Source organism: Rutilus rutilus (assembly GCF_951802725.1).
Source record: "Rutilus rutilus genome assembly, chromosome: 25".
NCBI classification, from domain to species: Eukaryota; Metazoa; Chordata; class Actinopteri; order Cypriniformes; family Leuciscidae; genus Rutilus; species Rutilus rutilus.
In genome coordinates this window covers 23,756,766-23,776,600 of record NC_140229.1, presented here as the reverse complement: position 1 = coordinate 23,776,600, position 19,835 = coordinate 23,756,766, and the positions used below count along the sequence as shown (strand labels likewise).

General features: G+C 41.5%; 1 long non-coding RNA gene across 1 annotated transcript; it reads left to right on the top strand.

Moving 5' to 3' along the window:
• Positions 1–14,963: 14,963 nt before the first annotated feature.
• LOC311285699 lies at positions 14,964–15,854 on the top strand. Its single transcript, XR_014626391.1, has 3 exons — positions 14,964–15,058; positions 15,251–15,311; positions 15,460–15,854. It is a non-coding gene; the product is annotated as an uncharacterized lncRNA (long non-coding RNA).
• The last annotated feature ends 3,981 nt before the right edge of the window (positions 15,855–19,835 follow it).

The following is a 19,835-nucleotide window of genomic DNA, read 5'->3' as shown; positions in this document are numbered from 1 at the left end:
GTCTGTCTGTATATGTGTAGAAAATTACTATGTTTATCTATTTCTTAGCCAATCAGAATCATTTAACCTGAGACAAGGACGTAGCTAATGTATCCAGCTAATTAATCTGGATACATTTGAAAACGGCGTTTTCATTTAAAAACGCTCTCCATCCACACTAGCTTTTTCGGGCAGTTTACCAACGTTTCAGTGTGGTTGAGAAACTTTTGGAAAACGCCTGAAAACGCTAAATTCACCTTACTGCGCATGCGTAAAACCTCACAAAATCTCACTAAGATGATACAGACGGAAAAATAAATAAAGTTATCGCACAATTCTTCGACAGGATCATTTTATTTAGAAAAATATCTCACCATTCACTGATGCGTCCAGGTCACTCAGTTACCATATGTTTGGTCTAAAGCGCCACTGTTCTCATGTTTTGCTGCAGAACAGCAAATCTGAGTACATTTTCTGTCATCTTTGCAGTACTGTAGTATGAAGAGTGTGCAAAGTAACATTTTAGCAACAGTGTGAAAGTGAATAGCAGATAACAGGCACAATACCGGTATTAACATGAATATCTATTGGTACAATATGCGTCACATGACTAAACTTACGTCATCGTTTTTAAATACCTCCGGTTTGACAGTCCACACTACAACGCGAAAACGGCGTTTTCTAATTTATCCACTTTGTAGAGCTTTTTCTAAAAGCTGTTTTCATTAATAAAAACGCCATCTCAGTGTGGACGCAAGGCCAAAACAGAGAGAAAAAGATGCGTTTTCAAACAAAAATGTGTTAGTGTGGACAAGGCCTTAGTTATGCTTCCTGTTTGTCATGTGCTTCCCTTGCTCCTCATGTATCTTGCAAACATGTCATCATGGCTTCCTCCGAAAACGTAGGCAGTGACTTGTTGCCTCCCTGCACTATCAGGCAATGACTTTCCAGGCAGCGTCTGCACACGAAGATCTGCACACTATGGGTATGCTGATACCCATGATATTTTGCATGAATAAATTGGTGCTTTAAAAGACTATGCAACGGGACGTGCATACGTTTAAGCAGGGAGGGTGTAACCCAGACAAAAGAAATATATTAAAGTTATATATATTTGCAAGGGTTCTTTAAAGGGGTCCCATTATGCTTTTTAACTTTTTCAACTTTAGATAGTCTGTAATGTTGCTGTTTGAGCATAAAAATTATCTGCAAGGTTACAAAGCTCAAAGTCCACTTCAAAGGGAGATATTTTATTTAACAGAATCCACTTTTCAAGAACTACAACGAATGGCTCATTTGGACTACAATACACTTTTTCCGGATGTTATGATGTCATAATTCTCCTCATTTAAATAATCCCCGCCCAGAGAATACGCAAACAAAATTGGTGAGGCCTGGGGCCCGTTCTTCGTACGTCGCTAACTCAGTTAGCTGGATTTGATTGTTGGCGATTTGGCATGATCTTGGATTGTTTGGTTCTTCGACGCTCATCCTGGACTTGCTGTCATAGCAACAGGTGCGCAAGCTTGAACCTGCTCGGGAGCAGGCTTATTTCATGTTAACAGGATTAGACTGCGGCTTCATAAGCGGAGCTGATACGGGAAGTCCAGCGCAGCGCGATAGTGCACTTTCTGAGATATATATTTTTTCTCGTGACTCGTGAGATTGTCGTTTACATTCTTAATTTTGTTGAAACGCACATTTATTTTAGACTTGTCAGAGTCGGGCTTTAACTACAGCACAAACTGTTTGCATTGCCCTAAGATTATTTGCGAGTGGCTCTTTCCTTTACACTATTGGAGATGCGGAGAACTTGATGGAAAGTGCTGTCTGTCGTGTCATTCGGAGTTTACCTGGCGCTTTTAGGTTTAAAAAACAGTTTTAGTTTTTTTTTTTTTTTGTGGCATTTCCAAGCCACTTAAGACCCAATGTTGTAAAGCCTTTTTTTTTAAAGCATTTTTTTTTTTTTTTTTTTGGCTATCATAATTTTTTATGAAGATCATGCAATCATGACCATGCTGATTACAGTATATGTCACTCAGGCTTCACGAACGTGATTGGTACCATAGACTATAGGCTAGACCATAGACTGCCATCAAGGCCTCAATGAAGGGGTTTATGAACAGAAAGGGGGTTCACAATGTAAATGTGCAGCCCAGTTACTATTGTGATTCTTAATATTCCAGATTAGTAATATTATAAAAAAATAAAAATAAAAAAAAGGCAGTTGACTAAAATCTTCCATATCACAAATGTGAAAGCAAAATGGCCAGGATCTGTGCATGACTTAAGCATTTTCAGAGATTCACATTTATGCACATTATTTGAAAGTGGTAAGAAAAGTTCCACAATTAAATAGCAAGCTCACTGTATTACATACACTTATGCTGATCCTAACAGAACTGCATTTTTTCATAGGTGATTATGACATGTTCCTGCCTGCAGACAGGTGTTTTATGACCCCATTCCCTGACCCAAACCAGTTACAATGCAGCTCTAGCCAGGACAAGGGCACACAATGAAATTAACTTTGGCTAACTAAAGATTTCAGTGTCTGAAAAGTCTGAGGGTTGCACACCTGACAGGGCCTGTGACATTGTTGCATGTGCCATATTACACAACATTGCCAAAAAAAAACACACTTTTCATTAAATGTTTAATAAAAGACAAATATGCTTAGTTCCTTGAGTTTTATTTCAATTGTGCTTTGTAAAGAAAAGCCAGTGGTCAAGTGTCTGCAACAAGAGATATTAGACACATGCCTCATGCAACAAATAAAAAGGAAAAGTTGGCTATCCACTGCCCACCTGTAGGCCTATGTCTCTCTGTCTGTGCAGACTCTTCTGTAGGCCTTTCTGTAGATGTGGAATCCTGCAACTTATATTGCAGCCATAAAGCATACAAGTATAAATTAGGTAAAGTTATTTATGCACTTGCAGGTAGGCTAGTTCCTCCATATGACAGTTATCTGAGAGGGTTTATTCACTGTCCAGTGCAATAGAAACAAATGGACATTACAAAGTCTTATACTTTATTTATTTTGGAAAGTTAGAAAATGTCCACTTACTGCACATATTTCAGCCACCACTTTCTTGGGAACAGATACAAGTCTTAATATTTTTACATTAACATAAGTTTATCAGTTTTCACTTTCACAAGTCAAAGCAATTCATCACTCAATATTTAACAGTTGAAATGACTATACGGCCTTAATTTAATGCAGCAAAAATTATTTTACAGTGTAGGCTACTAAGATCTTTTCTTTTCTCAGCCTTTTTCTTGGTTGCTTTCATAATCAGACAACCATTTATTTAACAGTGCCTTTTATAAAAGAGACTATATAACTAAAAATTACCATTTTGTAGAATATTTTTGTACTTCACTTTTATTTGTTCCCATGTTCTAGTGTGGTGACTCTGACATTACAATGAACAAAGTAATTATGCAATTATTAAAATACAAAAATTTTGGCTAATAAGTGATAAAAACATCTAACATGGCCACTTCAAACGGATTTAAATTGTCTGCTACTTTTTGCCAGCCCTCTCTCCTGGCTTTTGCAGACTTTGAGGTGTTCCCTGGCGTTTTAATTAAACATTAAAATTCCGAATAAACTTTGGCTATTAGTTCTTGCTCTGCTGAGGAGAAAAACTGTGCGCACTCTTTGGCCACGCCCACGCTGAGCAGCCAATAGCAGCGTTGCTGATCAATGTTTCTACTATCGATACATATCCCCTTTTAACCAGCGCATGAACGCGCAATTATCTCAGATGACTCAATCCAGCTATACTAATCATATCCGGCAAGTGTGTTCGAAGAACCGAGTTAGCCAGATCATGATTAGCACTATGATATCATCTTGGATGTCTCATTTGATCTCGGATGTTTTAAGCAACGTACGAAGAACAGGCCCCTGGTCAAGCTGCGCTAGAGAAGATGAAGAGTGTTGTCACTGTTTTATCCACCCACTGAAAAAGTTTGTCCTAAGGAAAATGAACTTAGAAAGTTTAAAATTGATTTTTAACACTGTTCCTGAAGATTATAACCACAACGTTTATCTGTGCGCTGCACATTTTATGGAGAACAGCAGACAGACAGAGTACAATGCTATAAAAAAGCTATACACACAAAAGCTTCTCCTGAAAGACGTAGCCATTCCCATTTTGTCAAGACTATCTGTTGTTTAAGAATCATAACTTATAAGTATGTCTTATTATTTGTAGTTGTGTTTCTAATAACAATTCCGATTATAAGTTTTATGTAGTTGCTATGATAGCTATGATGTCAATGAAGGGCAAAGCTTTGCCTCCGCTAGCCTGCTAACTAACATTACAGTATTGATATAGTTTACTGTAGCTTTTGTAAGATCTTGCTTTTGTAAGACTGTTCACCACCCCTTAGGAAAATTATCCATGATTTTGTGATTGATTACTGTTTGTATTGTTTGTACCATAGTTTTCTGACAAATATGAATAAATGGAGGATAACACTGTATCTATAAGAAAATAAAAATAAAAACATACCACTCTGAAACGTCCTGTGAAATTCGTTTTGCACGATCCTCTTGTTCGTTAACATTGTCAGGGTCTGGAATGGTATGAAATTGATGCGACCGGTAATATTTACATCTGAGTAGATCTTGCGGGTTATGAAGGGGTGCCACATTTCTCGAACATGCACTAAACGCTGCCAATCACAACACACTGGGTCAGCTAACCAATTACAGCACATTCCGTATTTCGGAAGGAGGGGCTTCATCGAAAACGACGCGTTCAACCAGACTAGGTAGAGAGGAGCTGTAATAGTGTAAAATATGTGAAAAATTATGTGAACAATCAAGCATGAAAACATATTCTAGTACACCCCAAAGACAAATAGGACCCCTTTAAGAGAGGAATGGCAGCTATCCCATCAGAGCTGTAGTTAAGTTATGTTCCGCCACCCTGCACGAGATGGATCCATACAGAGTTTGATGAAAATGTGATTAAAACAAAGTTGTTAATTTAAGAGGAACAGAAAATATTGTTTTGTTTATAGAAGTTCCCTCAATTTTATTTTCTTCTTTTCACTGGACACACTATCAGAATCTATTTTTCTTCCCTTATCGCTGCATCAATGGATTTCTTCAGTTTTTTGAGATGGCGAGTCAACTCCATGAAAGAACCTAAAGAAAGAACAAAGACAAGAACGGAAGTGATTCATTTAAGGCCTCAACCAGAGTGGTAGGATTACTGTTGTCTTTGATTTGTTTGAAATAAGGACTGGACTTTCTTGACTTCCTCCACAAAAGGGAAAGAAGACTTAAAGTGTGTATGTCAGGTTACATTTTTTTTTTAGATAAACACAAAATAATTAGGGGAAATACACGTTTGACAAGTTGATGTATTGTTTTTTTATGTTTTTCGATACCTAAAGGCAGAATATAAGATGAAAAAGTTCGTTATTTTCAGTACTCTGCTACTACTTTCAACTGCTCCTCCCCCCAAACGAATCGCTTGACGTCATAAGAAGGAGACGTCTCCCCAGTTCAGAGTTGAGGAGAAGTTTGTGAGCTGTGTTGATTGATAGAGCGAGAGAATTAGTGATTAGGACATTTATTTATTTAGTTAGTTATTTAAGTTAGTTAGTTAGTTAGTTATTTAAGTTAGTTAGTTATTTAAGTTAGTTAGTTAGGTATACGCAGGCGTATTTTCACGATGGTGAATTACTGCATTTGTGCTGGGTGCAAAAACACTGTTAAAACCAGTCACAGAGTCCACTTTTTCCCAAAAAGCAGGTCTGTGTTCCGTGCCTGGGTCAAGTTTGTTCGGACCAAACGCGCTGATTTCACTGCTGCTTCCGTATCCAAGACTTCGGTCATTTGTAATGAAAATGACGGAGAATGTTTTTATGTTTCCACTGTTCGATCGTGTCCGCGCCTATCTCTTTCTCTCTCACACACTCACACACACACCCACCAATCCACCAACCCACCAACCAACCAACATATTCCAGCATTGCAATCTTGACATCGCAGCCTGTTCATTATAGCCACGGAGCTTCAGAGCTGAGGCGGAGCTACAGATTTGGCGTCCCTAAATAACCCGCGTGACTAACAGTAGTTCCGCATTAATTCATTTGACTACTATTCATTAATTCATTTGACTACTTTCCTGTAGCTCAAACAGTAGAGCGTTGGTGCTAGCAACGCCAAGGTCATGGGTTCGATTCCCAGGGAAAGCAAGAACTGACAAAATGTAAAATGTGTACCTTGAATGCAATGTAAGTCGCTTTGGATAAAAGCGTCTGCCAAATGCATAAATGTAAATGTAAATGTAAATTTGCACGCGAGTTTTATTTATTTTTATACCGTGTATTCTCAGTGTATATTCATGCACCGTACCGTTTCGGTTCAATGCTTTTACATGTACCGTTCCACCTCTAAGTTATGCCTATACTTACCAAGACACCTGACCAACTCTCCACTGGTTCTCTTCACACCAGTTTATGGTTCTTCGATAGGAAGTAATTAAATTTCTGTTTGGCTCCTCATCCGTCTCACGCCTGGGAGGCTCAAAATTGTATGGCTGTGGGCCATCGTAGGTTTGAGGGGGATTTTGGATCTCCTCAGACTCAAAACTCTCCATACTTGAATAGAACTTTTTTGGCACGTCTCCCTCTTATGACGTCACAGCTCAGCGGCGTTTTAAAAATATGATCTTGACAGAAATGGCTATAAAGCTTACTGTAGGGCAATTACAGTAATACTTTTAATGATAATTACATTTTCACTCAGACATCTAAACATTATTTAATATATCTAAATAAAAAATGTAACCTGACATACACACTTTAAAAGACATACAACAGGACTGAAAAACAAGATAATATTATTCAGAATATTTGTCACTGTGTCACGAATCCGGTCTGTGGCCTTCTGCCCGATAGCCACCAGAGGTCGCTTCTCCATCATATTGACTCACACAGCACACTGGACTGCATTTCCCATCATTCATTGCACGGACGACACACACAGCTGATTACACTAATCACTCTCCCAGCTGAGAACTATCTCACAATCACTATCACCAATTACACACTCTTTATAAGCCTTGGACTTTCTCTCTGTGATCGCTGAGTATTGTTTAGCGCTTATCCTAGCGATAGCTACTCTACGGAGCTGAGTTGTTTAGGCCTTGCCTGTTTTCTTGTGTTTTGACATCTGCCCGTGTTTCCAGGATTAACCCTCTGCCTTGCCCTTTGGACTCTGTTTGCCCCTCGTTTGGATCTTTGCTTGTGTACCTGGATTATCTCTCTGCCTGGCCCTGTTGGATATTGTTCGCTAATCGTAGACCCACGCTTGCCCCAGGATTTCTCTTGTGTCTTGCCCTAACTATATCTGCTTGCCGTTGTCTGACCCTGCCTGTTTACTATGTTTATGAATAAAAGCTTGCACATGGATCTGCACGCCTCATGTCTTGTTCGCCCCGTAACAGAATACTCGGCCACAAAAGGATCCAGCAACTTTTCAGATGGACATTTGTCAGGTATGGACACTACAAGACTATTGTTTGCCCTCAAACAAGGCTCACGATCACTAGAGAACCATATTAGAGAGTTTTTAGTCTTCTCTCGTTATTCTGATTTACCGGACATTATCTTGATTGAGATTTTTTTGTGATGGCATTAATCAACCATTGCAATCTCAGCTTAGACGTGAGGGTCCACGTTCATCACTGAGTGGCTTTTTTGATTTTGCTTTGACTGTTGGCTCACTATTCACTATGGGTATCGCGGATGAGGATCACGTCATGCCACCCATCAGGCCCATCGCCGGATCAGTATCTGGACGTCATAGATTAATGTCCAGCGTGATGGACCCACCGCTCATGTCAGCACGGAGGGCCAAGAAGATTAGCCGAACGGGGTCTCGTCCTGCCAAAACCACCGTTCCAGAGTCTCTTTCCGTCGAAGTCCCAGCCGAGCCAGAGCTTCACGCCAGTCCAGCCGAGCCAGAGCTTTACGCCAGTCCAGCCGAGCCTGCACTTTACGCCAGTCCAGCCGAGCCTGCACTTCACGCCAGTCCAGCCGAGCCCGCACTTCACGCCAGATCTGCCGAAGCCAAGGCAGTATGCGTCATGCCCGCCGCCCCTGAGACTGAGAGCGTCATGCCCGCCGCGCCTGAGACTGAGAGCGTCATGCCCGCCGCGCCTGAGACAGCAAGCGACATGCCCGCCAAGCTAGAGCCTTCACCGCTGGTCTCGTCCAGCACAGAGCCTTCTTCATTGCCACTGGTCCTGTCCAGCTCAGAGCCCTCTTCATCGCTGGTCCTGTCCAGCTCAGAGCCCTCTTCGCCGCTGGTCCTGTCCAGCCCAGAGCCCTCTTTGCCGCTGGTCCTGTCCAGCTCAGAGCCCTCTTCATCGCTGGTCCTGCCCAGCTCAGAATCCTCTTTACCGCTGGTCCCATCCAGCCCAGAGCCCTCTTCGCCGCTGGTCCTGCCCAGCCCAGAGCCATCTTCGCCGCTGGTCCTGCCCAGCCCAGAGCCCTCTTCACCGCTGGTCCTGCCCAGCTCAGAGTCCTCTTCGCCGCTGGTCCTGCCCAGCTCAGAGTTCTCTTCGCCGCTGGTCCTACCCAGCTCAAAGCCTTCGCCGCCGCTGGTCCCGTCAAGCTCAGAGTGCGCTGATCCTGATCCAGAGACTGAGCTTCACGTCACTTCTGTCGATCCAGAGACTGAGCTTTACGTCACTTCTGCCGATCCAGAGACTGAGCTTCACGTCACTTCTGCCGATCCAGAGACTGAGCTTCACGTCACGTCAGCCGATCCAGAGACTAAGCTTCACGTCACGTCCGCCGATCCAGAGACTAAGCTTCACGTCACGTCCGCCCGTCAAGAGTCTCGTCCCGCCGAGACTGAATCTGTTCCTGAGCCTGAATCTGATCCTGATACTGAGCCTGAATCTGTTCCTCTTCCTCTTTCTGCGCCTGTGTCTTCGGACAAGATGGCCGACTCCACGCCTGTGTCTTCGGACAAGATGGCCGACTCCACGCCTGTGTCTTCGGACAAGATGGCCGACTCCACGCCTGTGTCTTCGGACAAGATGGCCGACTCCACGCCTGTGTCTCTGGACAAGATGGCCGACTCCACGCCTGTGTCTCTGGACAAGATGGCCGACTCCACGCCTGTGTCTCCCGACAAGATGGCCGCCGCCGAGCCAGTGTCTCCCGACAAGATGGCCGCCGCCGAGCCTGTTCACGTCACATCTGTTGAGCCTGTGTCTTCGGACAAGATGGCCGCCGCTGAGCCGGTGGTGTCTGTTCCAGTTCCAGTTCCAGTTCCTTAGCTGGTGTCTGTTCCAGTTCCTGAGCCGGTGTCTGTTCCAGTTCCTGAGCCGGTGTCTTTTCCTGTGCCGTGGCCGCCCGAGGGGTCGTCTCCGCCGTGGTCGCTCGAGGGGTCGTCTCCGCCGTGGCCGCCCGAAGGGTCGTCTCCTCCTTGGCCGCCCGAAGGGTCGTCTCCTTCCTGGTCGCCTGCACAGCCTGACCCGCCCTGGTCGCCTGCACAGCCTGACCCGCCCTGGTCGCCTGCACAGCCTGACCCGCCCTGGTCGCCTGCACAGCCTGATCCGTCCTGGTCGCCTGCACAGCCTGCTCCGTCCGGGCCTGCCGTCCTGTTGCAATCTCCGGGCCTTCTTCCGCTCCACGGGCCTTGGCCCTCCAGCCCGCCCCCGGGTCCGCCTCCGCTCCACCACCCTCCTGGATTGTATTGGAGCGTCTGGAAGCCGCTCCTTGTGGGGGGGCTCTGTCACGAATCCGGTCTGTGGCCTTCTGCCCGATAGCCACCAGAGGTCGCTTCTCCATCATATTGACTCACACAGCACACTGGACTGCATTTCCCATCATTCATTGCACGGACGACACACACAGCTGATTACACTAATCACTCTCCCAGCTGAGAACTATCTCACAATCACTATCACCAATTACACACTCTTTATAAGCCTTGGACTTTCTCTCTGTGATCGCCGAGTATTGTTTAGCGCTTATCCTAGCGATAGCTACTCTACGGAGCTGAGTTGTTTATGCCTTGCCTGTTTTCTTGTGTTTTGACATCTGCCCGTGTTTCCAGGATTAACCCTCTGCCTTGCCCTTTGGACTCTGTTTGCCCCTCGTTTGGATCTTTGCTTGTGTACCTGGATTATCTCTCTGCCTGGCCCTGTTGGATATTGTTCGCTAATCGTAGACCCACGCTTGCCCCAGGATTTCTCTTGTGTCTTGCCCTAACTATACCTGCTTGCCGTTGTCTGACCCTGCCTGTTTACTATGTTTATGAATAAAAGCTTGCACATGGATCCGCACGCCTCATGTCTTGTTCGCCCCGTAACACACTGAAGCCGGTTTAATTTAATTTCTTTAATCATCCCATTTCTTTTTTTTTTTTTTTTTTTTTTTTTTTTTTTTACATAACACTCAATCTCCTTCGCCGAACCTAACAACACTGGTCAAAATTTATATATTTAGTTAGTTTAGTAACTGAGTAACAATTGTAATAGGTGTTACATCAACAAATCCGACATTATTATATCTTTTACATTATAAATGGAGTTTATCGTTCATTGTCATTTATTTATAACCTCTACCATTCATGCAGGGGTTTATATATGGGATTATGTCAGATGATATCATCCATGTAGAAAATTACATTTCTGACAGTTTCACATCCTCAGTCATCGTTGACGTCTTTTGGGTTGGTGAAGTATCTGTCTGAGCTGCTAAACCTGTTTGCTCTGGTCATATGAAGTGTTACACTCACTCATGCGATACCCAAGACAAAAAAATCCCATAGTAAAATCTAAATATCCATCATTATGGATCAGCAGTCAGATGTCATGCCACTGACATCTTACAACAATGAACAATGAAATTCTAAAAAACAATGTTTTTTTTTCTTTCATTGAAGTATGTGATACATGCCATTGATCATGTAGGCCAGTGGTTTTCTTAAAAACCAGTGTATCTGTTCTGGTCTTTATGTTACAGGCATTGTCTGTATTTGGTATCTGAGAGGTGACTGAGGGTCTGACCCGTGTATGCAATGCAGTAACAGTGTTTACTCATTTAGCCCGTCTTCCAGAGAATAAACATCTACTTGTTTTGTAATTAATTAATTTGCTCATACAAGCAAACTAATCAAGAGTTATATTTTGTAGAAAGAGAATTGTCAGTTTGAACTTTATTCTGCTCTTCTCATCATAGCTGTATGAGACATGTAAAGACAACTGTGTCTAAGGTCATGAAGGTCAATAACACACCAAATGTATCCACTAACATATGCATACTTAGCATGTGTAATTCTTTTTAGGATTTATACCACAATTTGTCACTATATGTTAAACTATGACAGTGAATCATGTGTAGAAGTTTGTATCAGTGCTCTGTGCCGTGTGGATGCGGTTTTCATGTTCTGTTCCAGTGAAGTCCTGATGAAAGTTATCGCCTATGTTTCATTTAATTGTGTTTGCAGGGGTTGTTTATTATTATGAGCCTGAAAGCACCAAATGTGAGTAAAGATCGGCGAGTATATAAAGCGTTGTCAATCGCCAGGAGGCCGTTAAATTTTTTTATCAATTCTAACATTACAATGTCATGAGAACATGAACTTAAACAAATGTGAATGATGTTCGGGACAGTTGGGCCAGTGCTGCATCGTCACGAAAGTTCAACCTTTGCTAATGTAAATGTTCCAGTGCAAGAAGTCAGGTGACGTCATAGGTGCGCCAACTGGCTATACTGTATAAAGGAGAACACGTACACATGTTCTTTGTCTTCAGGAAGCTGTTTGTTTGTGTGTACATGTGCTATAAGTACGTGTGAGAGAACTCCGAAAAAAACAAAAAGAGTGAATGCAGATATAGGAAGTGTACGCCTCCGTGTGAATGATATATCATACCAAATGACACTAACGATCTTGTCTTGGAGTGGAGCATGAGCGGTCAGCCCTCGAGGGGGCTCTGTGCTCACTCTGATCACTTCACAGTGAGAAAGCTTCGTTCCCACCTTTTGGGTGGCGTTTATGGTCGTGGGTTTCGCAGCTTGATTTGGCCGACGAGCTTGGGCAAGTCTTTCCCTTTTGCCAGTTCCTGAGGCTCTTGCTCTGAATCTGTAAGCCCACTCACTGGTTTCTTCCGGTCCGGCGAAGAGCTTGTTGCTTGGCCGCTGTAGTTCCGAGGAACTAGATGTGACTGGAGTTGAGGCGGATGTTTTGTCTGAGCCCGCCTCTTCCTTGTCACCAACGTACGAGGAGTTACTGGATGTAATTATTTGCACCAGCGTCAGACTGAATCTAAACTGGACGGTGGCTAGGCGAGCGGTTCATGGCAGGTCACAAACATTCATCTCCTGCAAGCCTTCCGTTTCTCCCAGACCTCTACGATGAGGTGTTGAGGTCTTGGGGGAAATCTTTTTCTGCCTGTATGTTCCCACCCAGCAAGTCCAGCTATGCTAACATTAAGGGGTTGGAGGAACATGGGTATGTGAAGATGCCCTGGATGGAGGAATCGTTAGCTGGTTATCTCTCATCCGGCGAGGCTCCCACTTTGCCCTTAAAGCCTTGCCATTTTACATCTAAACTTGTGGGCAAAGCGGTAGTGGGCCAACCTGGTGGTGTTGCAGGTGTGCCAAGCCACACGATTTTGATTTTGCAGAGTTAGACACGTTCCTGGGTCAACATATTTTGTTGATCCAGTAACAACATTACTGTCCAAAACTTTTGTCCTAACCCTATCCCTCCCCCTAAACCTAACCTTACCCATAAGTTATCCCTAAAAATCAGAGGGAAATGATAGGTGAATAACACTGATGCAGAAGCACCAAACCCTGGTTGTAAGCCTAAACTTGGAATATACTATAAAACCCTCAAATCCGATTGGTTGATGGGAATTTTGTTCCAGGAACATGTTGTACTTGGTGAAATCAGCTACCATGTTGACCTCTTGAGGGACGCTGATGTCGGGACACAGTCGCAGAGCTCCGCCGCACCACCGACCTTGCCCCAAGAACTTGTCACATGTGTTTTGAACTAGATTTCCAAGAGATTTGTCCTTTTCTTGATCAGGGACACACTTATGTGTCATAGATCAACACTTTAACCCTTTATAGGCTTATTTACATCTCAGGTTTTAAGCTGTATTTATGTTACACAACATTAGTTCATATAAATGTCAGGCATTAAACGTATTCAAATAGCTATTTAAATAATTTGACAAATAATGCATTTCAGTTGTGAGTTTGCAGTGTATTATACAGTATAAAAACCAGTGATCCATCAAGATCCCTCAAGCTGTGTTTCGAGCACTGGAGCGTGTCCAAAGTCACAGGCCATAATTTCCCACATGTGGATTTGAGATGTAAAGTACAGTGAATCCTGTACATAAGTTAAATAGAGTACGCTTAAAGGACAAGTTCGGTATTTTACACTTAAAGCCCTGTTTACAGATCGTTTCTGATGAAATAGAACGGTTAAGATTAAAATTTTGCCACATGCTGCTGTCCCGAGAATTTTAGGTTTATTTCGCTTTCCCCAAAACCTCCAGAATGGGTGTATAGGTGCACTGGAACAATCCTTCCTAAAACGCATTAAACTTTCGTTTACAAAGAGATGAAACTCACCGAGTGGTCAGGGGTGTTCACTGATATGCTCATACAAAAATCGCTGCAAAATATGCTTTCCAACAGGTTTTATCGTAGTTTTTGTCCAACTCCATTGACTTGTATTGCAACATGACATCATGACTTTGCGTAAACATACACGCCACTTTCAAGTCAAGTGGCGTGTTATCTATACGCATTTTGAGCTATCCGCGTGTATGTCCACGCCGAAATGAACCGTCATCTTCCGCGTGTATGTGTACGCCGTTAAATGTCAGAGTGATTCCGCGTGTATGTGTACGCCATTAAATGTCCGAGCGAAATGAAGCAAAATGTATATCTACATCTGGGGAGCGATATTTTTTTTCCTAGGATGGTAGGGGAAGACTCATAAATGGTATTAACCCCAGTGACAGGTAGGTTTAGGGACGGGGTTGGGGTAGGTCATATATTTATATCGTAACGTTAAGTCAACGGCGTTGATAAACACGCTGAAAAGCAATTATGCGTGTTGATAGCACGCCAAAAATGGAAATACGAATTGGCGTGTCATACATACGCCATTTCATGAGATCAGTCTGTGTATTGAAAGAGCTGTGTGAGGTACGGTATTACTCCGCCGCTTCTTCTTCTGCTTCTTCTTCTGTGTATTCAATGAAATGCCAGTGGTTTGCTTGCAATTGGCAAAGGTGCATTATCGCCACCAACTGGGCTGGAGTGTCTATTATTCAAGCTCTCAACGGAAGAATCTACGGGTGTGAGACGTTTGGAAAAATAGATCCACAGTTTTACAACAAATGGTAAAACACCTGTTGGAAAGCATATTTTGCAGCGATTTTTGTATGAGCATATCAGTGAACACCCCTGACCACTCGGTGAGTTTCATCTCTTTGTAAACGAAAGTTTAATGCGTTTTAGGAAGGATATGTTCGAGTGCACCTATGCAGCCATTCTGTAGGTGGGGGGGAAAGCGAAATAAACCTAAAATTCTCGGGACAGCAGCATGTGTCCAAATTTTAATCTTAACCGTTCTATTTCATCAGAAACGATCTGTAAACAGGGCTTTAAGTGTAAAATACCGAACTTGTCCTTTAAGTTCTGAGCCTTTCACAAGCTAAACACATAGCATACAATGTGATTTGTCTGAACAATGCATTGGGACAGCGGCGTTGCATGATTTACACTATTGTTTGGATTACTACACACTGAAGGGGCAGCTTTATGTCCCATTGGGGATGAAGAGGATTAAGTAAAGGATTTTGCAAGGCATTTTTAAAGTTTTGATATAGACCCGGAAGTGTCACAAATGTTGTCTTATTGTCACGTCATCTACATGGGAATTCACTGGACCAAGCCCTGGTTTATTCACATCCATCCAGTATTTAAGCCACATTATCACAGATGCCAGAGTAATACAGACTGTGACATTACAGTAACTGGACGAGAGCATCAGCGCAAGGTAACTCACTCATCTCTTGAGTTATGCTACATTTATGGCTTTTGAATCTATCTATATTACTGGTAACTGAATAATCACTGAATATGAGCAAGCAAAATGTGTTATAAATAAAAAAAATGTTATTCTGTGATAAAAAAATATTTAGAGAATAAATGTTTGACATTAATCTCTTTAAGCACGTTTGTGTTGTAGGATGAAGTCAATACAGGCAATGCTACTGATGCTTTTTATTGCATCTGTCTTTTCAAAATCAGTAAGTGTCAGTTATCTGTTTTCCTTTACATTTTTATTTTTATATACAGCATTAAAAAAAAAAAAACTTTTATAGCTACTTCAGTTTCTTTCAAAAGCATACAGTACTATTATTAATAATAATTTTTTTCAACTGTTTGAACCCCTAGTTTCCTTTGCGCAGAGGATTTGATTCATCAGACTCAGGATCCAGTTCCAGACAGGATTCAAACCCTGAATCAAATGAGTCTGCATCAAGTGAATCTGAATCTTCTGAGGAAGTTATTGTGCCACGCACATTCCCTCCACCGACCACCGTCAGGACAACATAATCCTCCCCAAGGACAGGATAACCCACAAACTGTGTTACGCTGAATTTGGCCAGTCTTAACACGACCTGTGGAAAGAGTGATGATGACAACTGCCAATAACTTGCAATATTGCTTTTTAATCATATTTTCACACAAAATGAATATAGAAATAACAGTATACAATTGATTTGTATTGATTGATTGATTGACAATTGATTATAGTTTACAGTATAAAATCATGTTTATGCATTGACAATGAAGGTCTTGATTTTAATGAATAATGTAACTAATTAAGATTAAAATTGCATGTCTATTACATGGTTTTAAGTGTTCATTTTTATTTATTTTTTCAATTTAAGAAAAAAAAATGATGTAAAATAATATATGAAAAAGAATCATTTTTAAATGGGGTTTAATATCAGTAGAACTTTTTTATGAAGTAAGAAAATACGATTTCATATCAGCATATTAATATGTGAAATCATTAACTTTTCTTGTACCTTTTTCAGTAACCAAATGAAATAATAATAATAGTATAAAAGTATTAGTATTATTATTATCAGTAGTTGTAGTAGTATTAACATAGCATTAGTGTAAATGACATGAAACCTTCTATATATGATTTTTTCTTATTCAATAATGCACAATTGACAGGTTTTTTTTTTTTTTTTTAGGTCAAAATAAGTAAGATTAACAGCACCATCCTAGCATGGTTGGGGAAAGTTGCTTATAAGGATGAGCTAGGAAGAAATAGTACGACAAGATGGATTCTGAAGCAAGATAATTTATAAACAATAATTGGGCAATCTGTACAAAGTACATCATAACAATAAACTAAAAATAAATAAATAAATAAATAAATACATTTAAAAACTAATGTTTGCTGGGCGAACACAAAGGAAAATGGTCAGAGCAGCCTCCCCACCTCCCTTAACCAAACGAACACTCTGGTTAAATAAGTAAAACAGCCAAACAGATATGAGGACAACCATTTATATTAATGACATCAAAACAATAACTTCTTTTTTGCCTAGCTAAATAAATACACTAAGCACAGTATTAACCAAAGTAAACTATTACAATAATAAACATACATTCAACACATAAACATCAGAACTATAACATGTGAAGCAGCAGGGCTACATAAAATGGTATGACCACTGCCACTGCTATTATAGGTTACGCGCACTTCTGGATTGAACCAGGACACAGCAGAAATCAACAGGTAAGCAAACGATACAACAACAAAACGCTGAATCATATGATATTAATTGACCAATAAATACTCTGTAAAAACCACTAGACTCTTAATAATTACACTTCAGTGAGTAACACCTGATAAACAGTAAAAGAAACTTACAGGTTTTTTTTTTTTTTTTTGTACGAGAAAACATGGCGGAAGGTAGTGACAGTGCTCTGGAGATTTTTCTGATTTTTTTATTTTCTTTTGTAATCATGCTCTTAGGCTACATCTACATTGAAGGGGTGGTTTTTGGAATCCACTGCTGCTTTAATGTATATATAATGAGTGATTATAATCAAGGTTAATAATAATAATCAATACTTTTCCTTCTAAATATCAAATGTGTTGAATGACTTCTGTAGGCTTGTGAGATTTTACTTTGTTATAGTTATAAGTGTGAATACTGAATTGTACTTTTCATGTATTCTCTAATGTCTGTATTTGGTATCTGAGAGGTGACTGAGGGTCTGGTTCAAATGCCAGGAATGCAATAACAGTGCTTGCTCATTTAGCCCGGCTTCCAGAAATGGAAGTTTTGTGTTTGAAAAAGGTCTTCAACATGTGTCAATACATACATCTGTTTTTCTAGGGTACCCTGAAGACTATAAGTCACAGGGGTCATTGAAGTCTAAGGGACCATTTCTTTGTTAAAGCTTTCCTTTACTGCGTCAGATTAAAGTGTCCTCTCATTGAGAGAAAGAAAGTATTATCTCGTTTATAGTTAGAGCCTGGCCAAATCCAACCTTGAAGAAGCTGTGTGTTGGTGTGTGTGTTATTCTTTTTGGTTACAGGTTAAGGAACCAGTGCACTGTTAAAAAAAATTGTGAAATTTATGGTAAAAACCGGCAGCTGTGGTTGCCAGTATTTTACCTTAAAAAATATGGCGGCAACCTTTTATGTTTACGGGCAACATAAAATTGACTTAAATTTACGGCAAAAAAAACACAACGTAAAAAAAGCTGTGATATTTACGGTAAAAAAAAACATCAGCTTGGTTGCCAGTATTTTACCGTAAAAAAATATGGTAGCAACCTTACTTTGGACTTAAATTTACGGCAAAAACAAACAAACAAAAAAACAGCAGGACTTAAATGTGTGGTAAAAAAAAACATCAGCTGTGGTTCCCAGTACTTCCCCATAAAAAATACAGTAGTAACCTTTTCGATTTCACGGGACAACCCTTATTTTTCATTAACCAATAAACGTTTTGATTTATTTTCACGAAAGTATTAAAATCTGCTGTATATATCTGTAATATACCGATAACCACCAACACAGGTGGTAAAAAAGAAAACCACATGATGATTCAAAGTTCCCCACCATTAGTTTTCCACAAGCTGAGGCACATATTAATATAATGAAGGTGCACAGAGTCCCAAGAGCCCAACTAAAGCAAACACTGATCTCCATAATGGTGACTTCAAACTTTATTATTATTTTAGACATCAACGTCTGAACCTCTGGTAGTTCTCAATAATAACTTTTATGACAAATTGGTTTGTAATACAATATTTTTAAATTACAGGCAACAACAGCTGGCATGTTTTTTTTTTTTTTTTATACCATAAACTGAAGTTCAATGCCATAAAACGTCTCGGGTTACTGGATGTAACCCTGGTTCCCCGAGAGAGGGGAACGAGACGCTGCGTCGAATACAACGCTACGGGGAATGCCTTCGGCATGCGTTATCTGAAGTCACTATACAACTATTCCAATCTGGATTGGTGTGCGTCATCGTGCGTCATGACGTTGCATGTGACGGTGACCCGGACGCTATATAAGGGTCACAGGAACAAGGAAATGACAGCTTCGAAAAAGGTTCAAAGCAGCTGTTCTCAGGGCGCCCCGAAGGTGGGGAGAGGGGACGCAGCGTCTCGTTCCCCTCTCTCGGGGAACCAGGGTTACATCCAGTAACCCGAGACGTTCCCCTTCGTTACGGGGAACTCCCGCTGCGTCGAATACAACGCTACGGGGAACGAGTACCAGCTAGCCCCCACAGAGAACAAGCGCCCTGGGTGTGAAGCATCTGGCACACTCAAGAGCACTAAAGCAAGGGAGAGTGAAAGATCCAACTGTGCTAAGAATTTTATTCTTTCTTGTTTGGTGTACAAAGGGAAGGTCGCATCAGCAACCTCGATATTAAGGTCCAAGTAGATAGGCCTGATTAATGACAGGCAGAACACTTAACTCCTAACACCCTTTTTAGTGGATAATCTCTGGAAGCCTAAGAGGCTCTCTTGCTTACACCGTACATGCAACGAAGGATGAAGAGCTGAGGAATTTTTAGAATAGCCTCCGGTACCTTGGTCACCGGGGAGAAATATCTCAAAGAAAGCTAACAAACTCCCATTTAATACCCTATATAGATATACTCTGCGGAGCCGAATAAAGGCTCTAAGCAATTTAATATGATAGCCTGCAGAGACAGGGTTCATCCAAATTCTGACGCAGCATACAGAGGCAGAAAGCACTCTGAAGGTGAGGATCATTGCTAAGGACAGGGGAGAATTTATAGAACCCACTATACTAAGAATTTTATTCTTGTCTTTTTTGGTGTAAGAAAAAGGCTGAGTTAACAGCCTCAGAAGTGAGGTCCAATATATACATATGCCTAAAAAGGCAGGACACTGACTCCAAGGCACCATTAATGGATAACCCTAAAAGCCTAGAAGGCTCTCCTGTCACACTTATAGCAACGAAGGATGAAGAGCCAGAGGAAATCATAAGATAGCCTCCGGTACCCTTATTGGTGACCGGGGAAATTTCCTACTAGAAAGCTAACAGATTTCCAAAATATGTAGATTTTCTTTTAATCTGACATATATACACGTATCCCGCAGAACCGACAGGGGCTTTTCTTTCCACAGACCTGTCAGCCTGCAAGGATAACAGGATTCATCCTAGAAGGCTACAGGGAAATATGGAGGTCATGGGACAACCCGGGTGGACCACCCTGAGAGCATACGGAGGCCGTAGGCGCCATAGCGGCTCT